Below are 8,921 nucleotides of genomic sequence, written 5' to 3'. Positions count from 1 at the left end.
TATGTATAGATTTTAGATATAAAATTAAGCCGACAACATTACAAACTCAGGCATTATATGTTAATTATTGCTTGAAGTTGTTACTTTCTTGTTTGAGACTGTTGATTATGTTAATTAATAATCCATTTCCTTTAAAAAAAAAATATCCTAAAAAAGAGTAATAATGTCATTACATATTTTATATTAAATTTCTATTATATTTATATTATATATAAATTATAACGAAAGAATTTATTATATATTTAACAATAAAATATGCGTTATATACAATTTAGAAATTATATTTACAATTCATGCTGAATAATGAAATTTATGTAATGTTAAATTTGTTTATTTTAATTACATTAATAATTTCTGCGTATATCGTATTTTGAGCAGTTCCTTATGAAACCGTTTTCACTCTGCAGCGCCACTGTTTAGTTCAAGGCGTATCCCGCGCTAAAACGGCTGTATACAAGAGAGCCCCGATAGGTCTAATCACTGTTAAGGTGAATTTTGCAAGATGGAATATTCAAAAAACGATACTGACTTGCTTTAGGTGATTAATAAAAAAAGGTAAGTTTTACATTTTGTAGACATACATTTTCATAAACATATACTTCGTAATAATTTTATTTTTTAACAATAGAACAAAAACAAAAAGATATATTTTTTATGTAGATTGAATATATTTATTTGTATGATTCACGCAGAAAAAAATAAAAGAACATATTGTTAAAAATGTATGCAATGCATAATAAGTAGATTTTACGTAAACACATTAATATACCATAACTATTATATTAAACAATTTATGCAATAAGCTATAATTATAATGAAAGACTAATAAATAATTTTAGAACATTACAAGGATAATCCATTATTTGAGTATTGATTTTATTCTCATATCTCTTTTAACTCGAGTAGACCACAAAACATAAGTATTGCAAACCGTTTTTTTTTTATTTAAAGTAACCAACTTTGGATAATTCAAACAAAAATATTGGATCACGTTATCAATTCCATTTCCGTTAAATTAATAATATGTTTATCAGTCAACATTACGAACAAATCTAAATTAAATATTTTTCAAGTTTTTAAAACCCTATAATGCTGCAATATTTACATAATGATTGTATTATTCTACATAATATTGTGAATTCTATAAAATCTTTATCATGTAAACATTTTAAAATACATTAATTATCAACTCTGAATACAATTTTTTGCGCATCATATTTGCGCAGAGGCCCTACCACGATACCACTTCCAATGTTATCAAATCTTTTTTACATATAAAAAAAATGAATAAGTTGGTGTATTTGTACATAAAAATATTTACATAAATTTTGAGTTATTTAAAACTTTACGTCAATCATTAGTATATTTGACCGTCTGACATTTTGTAAAAGTTTGAACGCGCATCACATAATAACAACGAAACATAATGTGATAAAATATTTTTTTTCCAATGGATAATAAATAAATTATTTAAAATAGACGTTTTGTAATTTATTCATTAAAGAAATATTTATTAGAAAGCTATAAAAATGCATCATAGTATTTATGGACATTAAAATGTGAGAACAGATTCTCACCGCTCTTTAGTACAAAGAATATTAAGATTGCCTTAATTAAAAATGCATATGATTATATATTATAGACGAACTAGAATCCCAAAATCCCAAACCATCATCTTTGGGATGGCTCCGCTAAGTACCTACTGGAGGATTTGGATTGGTTGCAGCGACGTGCGGTTCGCATTATTGGCGACGTAAAGGTCACAAACACCCTCGAGCCTTTATAATAGCCGTCAAGAGATAGCGGCGCTGAGCGCTTTTTATGGACTATCACGGCGGCTAATCTGAGGAATTATTCTCTCTAATTCCTGCTTCTCCCCCTTCCTTCATAAGTCTACGCGTGCTGGCTCTCGATGTCACCACCTAACATCAATTTCATCGCACACAAAGAAATTTGGCAACTCCTTTCTTTGTCGCACTTCCAAAAAATGGAATTCTTCTTCAAACGAGGCGTGAAGAGGCATCTTGTGGGCCGGCAAGACGGCATTTACGACGGGGGCGGCTAGTACAGAACAGTCTTCCCGACTATACTGGCTGTCGTCGCGTTTGGACTCTACTACCACTTATCATCAGGTGGAGTAGAATCATTTGCGTTCCCGGCAAATAAAAAATAATAATTTACAAACAATTTTGTTATCATTTTTAATAAAATTAATATACTTTTTTAGTTTTAAATAATATAGTGTCACAGTATGATACATCGCTCCTACTATAACATACCATATCAAATTAAAAAAAAAAACTGAACATATGAAATGCTTTGCATTTGCTTTAAAATATATTTTTACGGGTTTATCAAAGAAATAAAGTATTGGGTTTTCTTTTTTTTATAGTATAGCTACCTATACTAGGTGGACGAGCATATGGGTCACCTGATGGTACGTGGTCACCAACGCCCATCGCGACATTGACATTGTAAGAAATGTTAACCATCGCTTACATCGCCTATGCGCCACCAACCTTGGGAACTAGAATGTTATGTCCCTTGTGCCTGTAATTACACTGGCTGACTCACCCTTCTAACCGGAACACAACAATACCATACTACTGTTTTGCGGTAAAATATCTGTTGAGTGGGTGGTACCCAGACGCTTGCACAAAGTCCTACCATGAAACATGGAATTTAAACATGGTGGAAACATTTCATTTTACTTTTTCGTCAATATGTATACCTTTTTTTTCATTAAATAACTTTTTTCTATTTAAACTATCAACTTTAAACAGACACGTCGTGTATCTTACTATTATTTTGATCGAGCTTAGAATTTTAATGTTTCGTCGACACACTCCCAATTGTAAAAGCTATTAACAACTACAACAACCAATGAACGCAAAATTATTATTTTTTCTTTTTTCAATATTAGAAGTACATTACTATGTTCTCATAAATCCACTGCAACGTTTCGAATGTTTTTTTTTTTTTTTTAATTTTTCGTACTATTAATATAATTTAATAATTTAAAGTGCCCGCCCGTGTGTTCTTACTCTTGCGCGCTCATAGTAATTAATAAAATTAAATAACGACAAGATAACTTTAATGAAGCTGTATTAAAAAGGCACTTGCCTCATTAAATTTATCTTGTTGTATAAACGTCAAATTATTAATGTAAAATTGCTTACAATATTCTAGAACATACGTAAGAATCAGTCGTCCGACTGTAAGTAAAGTGAGTACAATTTTTATGTACCTGTAACACCTGGTATATGCGGATAGGCCGTTGGCCCAAGCTAGCGGGTTTTTTTTTATAGAATAGGAAGGCGGACGAGCATATGGGCCACCTGATGGTAAGTGGTCACCAACGCTCTTAGACATTGGCATTGTAAGAAATGTCAACCATCGCTTACATATCCAATGCGCCACCAACCTTGGGAACTAAGATTTTATGTCCCTTGTGCCTGTAATTACACTGGCTCACTCACCCTTCAAACCGGAACACAACAATATCAAGTATTGCTGTTTTGCGGTAGAATATCTGATGAGTGGGTGGTACCTACCCAGACGAGCTTGCACAAAGCCCTACCACCAGTAGAGGGTACGTATAAGTTCACTTTACACACTAATACTACTCTATTGTATATATTTTATCCATCAGAAAATAAAAGGTCTGGGGCCCTATGATCTTACTTTACATCCTTACACGCGTATCGTATCCGTACACGCGTTGCTGAATATATACCTGTTAAATATAATTATATTTTACAACATAAACAGACATCGCCCACACACTTGGCGTTTTCTTAATGTGCAATCATAAAAAATTGTGCTTATAATAAGTAAGTTAATGTATTACACTTCACAACATTTTTAAGTAATAATTATGCGACGATTGGAGGTGACCAGTAGTTGAAATTAGCTTGGCCATAAATAAAATACAAACGGTTGCAACACTCCTATTTGAAATTTGAAGTAACCTCGGAACTCCGTTATTTATGGACCGATTTGGTTTTTTTTTTTGTTATAAAGTGAATAAATAGGGCAAGGAATTTTTTTATGGGCTCAAATTGTTACGTACTACACGGCATACAGTAAATACTTTTTTGAATAGTTAAGAGTAAGCAATAAAATACTTGTAGTTAATAAAAGATATAGCACGATTGTGTGTTCTATCAGTGTTCCATATAATCTCCCAATCAACCATTCTTTCTATCAATAGTAGAAATACTAATTAATTAATTTAGGGTTTTCATTTATAAGTCAATTGATTCAAAAGAACATTAAAGTCCTTTTTTTTAATAATAGTACCAGAAGATAAAATTTAATAAATTATTATTTATATTATAATATTAATATACTATATTATAAATTATTTAATTAAAAATGATACAGGTAGAAGAATGTAATACAGAAGCTTTCATAAACTTTTTTATTTTAAATAATGGACTGAATATACTTATTTCGGTTGTTTATACTGTTATTAAAAGAACAAGAATCTTAAAAGTGTTTCTCTGAATAATAGATGCAATTGGGACATGACTCTAATGATTTATGTTTTATGTATATATTATTACTTTCACGTTGGTCTTAGCTTTTTACTGGTAGTAGAGCTTTGTAAGCTCGTCTGGGTAGGTACCACCCATTCATCAGATATTCTACCGCAAAACAGCAATACTTGGCAGTGTTGTGTTCCGGTTTGAAGGGTGAGTGAGCCAGTGTAATTACAGGCACAAGGGACATAACATCTTAGTTCCCAAGGTTGGTGGCGCATTGGTGATTGTAAGCGCTGGTTAACATTTCATAAAATGCCAATGTCTATGGGCGTTTATTTATTTATTTATTTATTTAAGATTCACCAGTGGTAAATACATCAACACGTACAAAGGTATACAATTTTAATACAACTTAAAACTAAATGCATTACCTATTAAGGTGAATACCACTTGCAAAGATAAAGTTGGAGATGACCGTAACAGCCTGTGAATGTCCCACTGCTGGGCTAAAGGCCTCCTCTCCTCTTTTTTGAGGAGAAGGTTGAGATGACAAACTTACAAATAATTAATTGTTAGTAAATCAAGGTTAAAAATGACAAGAATTAACAATAATAGTAAAATAATAAAATACAAATATAAACAAAATAAATTAGTTAGCTGACAATTTTGACAATATTTTTTTGTGAAACTTGTTTGATGAGTCTCCAAAAGGGTCTAAAACAGCACTGTGCTCATTCAAAATCCTACATAAGCGAGATACAGGTGAATTGCTTCCTAAAACAGTTTTGCGGAAAGGTCTTACTAATGGTGTTATTGGTTTACGTGGATATCTAATGGGAACATTCAATTTAATTTTTGATATCAAAAACGAGTTATCATAGTTGTTGTTAAGTGTTTTATAAAGAAATTTTAAATCCAACAAATCCCTCCGATCACTTAGTGAAAGAATTTTGAAAAATTCCAATCTTTTTTTGTAAGAAGGAAATATTTTCCCTTTACCTAACGAGAAAGTAAGATGATAAAGAAAACGTTTCTGTATCCTCTCAAGTCTTAGGCAGTGTGTTGCATAATGTGGCCTCCAAACAAGGCTTCCGTATTCCAGTATACTCCTGACTAAGCTATTAAATAAAATAATTTTTGTTCTAGGATTTCGAAATAATCTTCCATTTCTTATTACAAAACCTAACATTTTCGAGGCACGGCTAATTACACCATCAATATGAGGTATGAAAGTTAGTTTTTTGTCGAAGATTACTCCCAGGTCTGAAATTCTGTCCACAGATTTAATAGGGGCACCAGCTATGTAATAATTCGTTTGAAATTCTTTTAAACTCCTGGTGAATGATATCCATGAACATTTTACTGAATTAAGTCTCATGTCGTTATCATTACACCAATGGTATAATCTTGTCAGATCGTCTTGTAAAAGAATAGTGTCATTTGGTTCTTCAATTATTTTAAGAAGTTTGACATCGTCAGCATACAGAAATGGTGTAGAATATTTAAAACAATTAGGCAGATCGTTTATGAATATATTGAAGAGCAGTGGACCCAGGTGTGACCCTTGTGGGACTCCAGATTTTACATCGCATTCAACCGATTCATAACCGCCGGTGGTGACCACTTACCATCAGGTGGCCCATATGCTCGTCCGTCTTGCTATTCTATAAAAAAAAGCTTATAAGGTCGAATATCTCGAGGGCCCGCGTTCAAATTTTGCGTCGAGACAATAAATACAATTTCGTCTTTGTTATTTATCAGTTGGAAGTGCGTACAATTCCGTTCCTTGGGTAAAAACCTAAAGCCATGATCTTTCGCCTTAACTTTTTTTTTGCCGTGAAGGATTTGCCGTCCCGTCAGATTTGTAAGAGTGAGTGTATTTATTTTTATGCACACATTTATAATATGTCCTACGCAGTTGGCTAGTCTCTCTTGAGACGACCGGGGGTGTAGTTTCGTGGGAGGATATTATATAATTATAATTAACTTTGTAAGGAAGTTTTTATTCGTATAACTCAAGTATTACATATTTCTTAGAAATCCTAAATAGCTATAGTACTAACCGTATGTATAGAGAAATCTTTATTTTTTTAATTAAATCTTGTACCAATAATGTAAATAAAACACACATTAAGAAAAATTATATAAAGGATAACCTATTACTTATAAGAGATCTCTACCAGCGACCCTTGGGAAATTCGAGATTATGTACTGAAGATTAGTATATATCATATTAAATTAACAATAAAAAACTTTATATATAAATACATATATTTGCTAAATAAAAACAAAACATGAACATTCAAAAGGTTTTACGATAATATAATAAAAACAATTACAAACTAAGTATGAACGTTTATCTATGCAGCTGAAACAAATAATGAAACAGATAGTCTATAAATAATTCCTCATGGCCCGCGTTAAATCAAGATAAAATGTTACAAGTCGACACGTATAATACACGTAATAGGTATATATGTATATTGTATACAGCCTATTCCAATGGTAGAAGGCATAAATATAAATAAACAACTTAGACCTGAATTGGCATGAGATCATTGGTCGAGTGATAAAATAATCTGTCGTGTCATGATGGATTTGTGAAAAAATGGCGTTTAAATGCTGGCGAAGTTGTTTTCGGAACTTTGGACGTAAAATTACGGTAGATATAAATCTTTGAGTAAAAATTTTGTTTTATAAGCAAAGTTATATTAATCAAGAATACGAAGGAGAGCATAATATTGCAGAGCAGAAATCACATGGATTTTGTAAATATAAGGTCGGTTTATCTCTACTCCTGTCGTTGAAATGGGCTATTATTGTTAAAGAATGAGTAATTATTGAGTATTATTGAATTACTAATTTCCATCCATCCGTACTAACAAACTTTTGCGTTTATATTATTATTAGTAGGATATTTATGTACTAGAGCAACATAAATATACTATTGTGAAAATAATTGCTTATTTATAAAGAAAAAAATTAAATCCCGTCGATCTCTGAATTAGCGTCATAAAAAAGAAAGAAGAAATAGTTTATTATTTTTCATTTAGTTGTCTTATTCGATTTTTGTACCTAGAGTTGGCCGAGTATTTAATCTGCATGAAAAAAAATCAGCACAATCGATAACTTGCTTTTTGATGTCGGTTATAAAAAAATTGGCAGATTTTTACATTCATTTTGGCAATGTTTTCGCTGGTAGGTTTGTATCTTTACATTCCTTTGGCGGCATACTCATATAGTTACAGAAATGATTAGGTATTTAATGTAATATTTAATTATTACTCCATTTTACTGTTATGTAATAGAAAATTTATATGTCAATCAATCCGGAACATAATTTTTTTTAATTTTTTAATTAAATTTTCGATATCAGCTTGTATTTTACGTTGATAGTTTTCATCTTCAATAAAAATGAAAAAGTTTGCTCTCGGGGTACGGAATACGGAAGTGACAGACAAATGAAGTCGCTGCCATTATTCGTAAATCGATTCAACTGTAATGGGGTCTGGCATGTAGGCGGGATCTAATAAACGTGGCCGACAATATTTTAATATTACCGTTAAACTAATGGTAGTGACATTATTTAAAGGAAAAATATTAATATCATTGATATGGAAAATAGAGCCTGATAAAACTCAACAATGGAAATATTCAAGTTATTATTTTGTGATTTATCTCGTAGTTAAGAAGTTTGTACTACAAAGAAAGAAGAAGTAGCTCATAAAGTTATGAAATAGTTAGTTTCGGTCTTCGAATGTCGAATCAAAAAGATTATTCTAACCAATTAGATGGTATCCTTGACTCTATTATAATTTTCTTCGCTTATAATATTGAAGAAATTTTAAAAATCTTATATTATTCGGTGAGTAGAGACTTGCCTAAATTCCAATCCGGTTACGGGACTTGCCTTATTACCCAGGCTCATATCCTCTCCGACTCATTATCATTATGTTTCTTTTCAATAATCTCCACAGACAAGTTGCCTGTGCCTTTGATTTATCTTTTCTATAATTTGAATAAACGTGAGTTTAATGTGCCTCCATGATTTTATTATCAGATAGCATCAAAATCTAAATGTTAGAATAACTGTATCCATATGCAAATATAAGTGTTCTTTCGACTCTGCATCTCTTCCTTGAAGTGGTCTTTTTGATTTGTTATTGGTCTTTTTGAGATTATGAATTTCTTGGCTGCATGGTATTCGTCAGTCAGTCAGTCTGTCTATGAGCGGGTCATCTCTATTTTGGATCGGAATTTTTATGATTTAGTCCAGAATCTAGTTGGCAGTTGCCATTTGTGCCCTCTTCAAAAGTCCATAACTCCCTGTCCTCCTCTTTGCTGTCGTCATCATCGATGTTTTTCGTTTGACGCCATATTACAATCACTGCTTGGGGTAAAATCAATTGTAGCTTTCTCGTCGCTCTATTGATG

The 8,921-nt window shown here is 31.7% G+C and overlaps 1 protein-coding gene across 7 annotated transcripts in view; it reads left to right on the top strand.

The window, feature by feature from the left end:
* Positions 1-431: 431 nt before the first annotated feature.
* LOC126771311 (synaptotagmin 1) overlaps positions 432-8,921 on the top strand; it is a 28,898-nt gene continuing 20,408 nt past the window's right edge. For all 7 annotated transcript variants that reach the window (XM_050491149.1, XM_050491147.1, XM_050491148.1 and 4 more), the window contains exon 1: positions 432-555. The gene's annotated coding sequence lies outside the window, so the exon portion shown is untranslated. The remainder of the gene's footprint in view (positions 556-8,921) is intronic.

The sequence above is a fragment of the Nymphalis io genome, chromosome 10 (genome assembly GCF_905147045.1).
Source record: "Nymphalis io chromosome 10, ilAglIoxx1.1, whole genome shotgun sequence".
NCBI lineage: Eukaryota > Metazoa > Arthropoda > Insecta > Lepidoptera > Nymphalidae > Nymphalis > Nymphalis io.
This window is presented reverse-complemented; position numbering and strand designations above follow the sequence as displayed.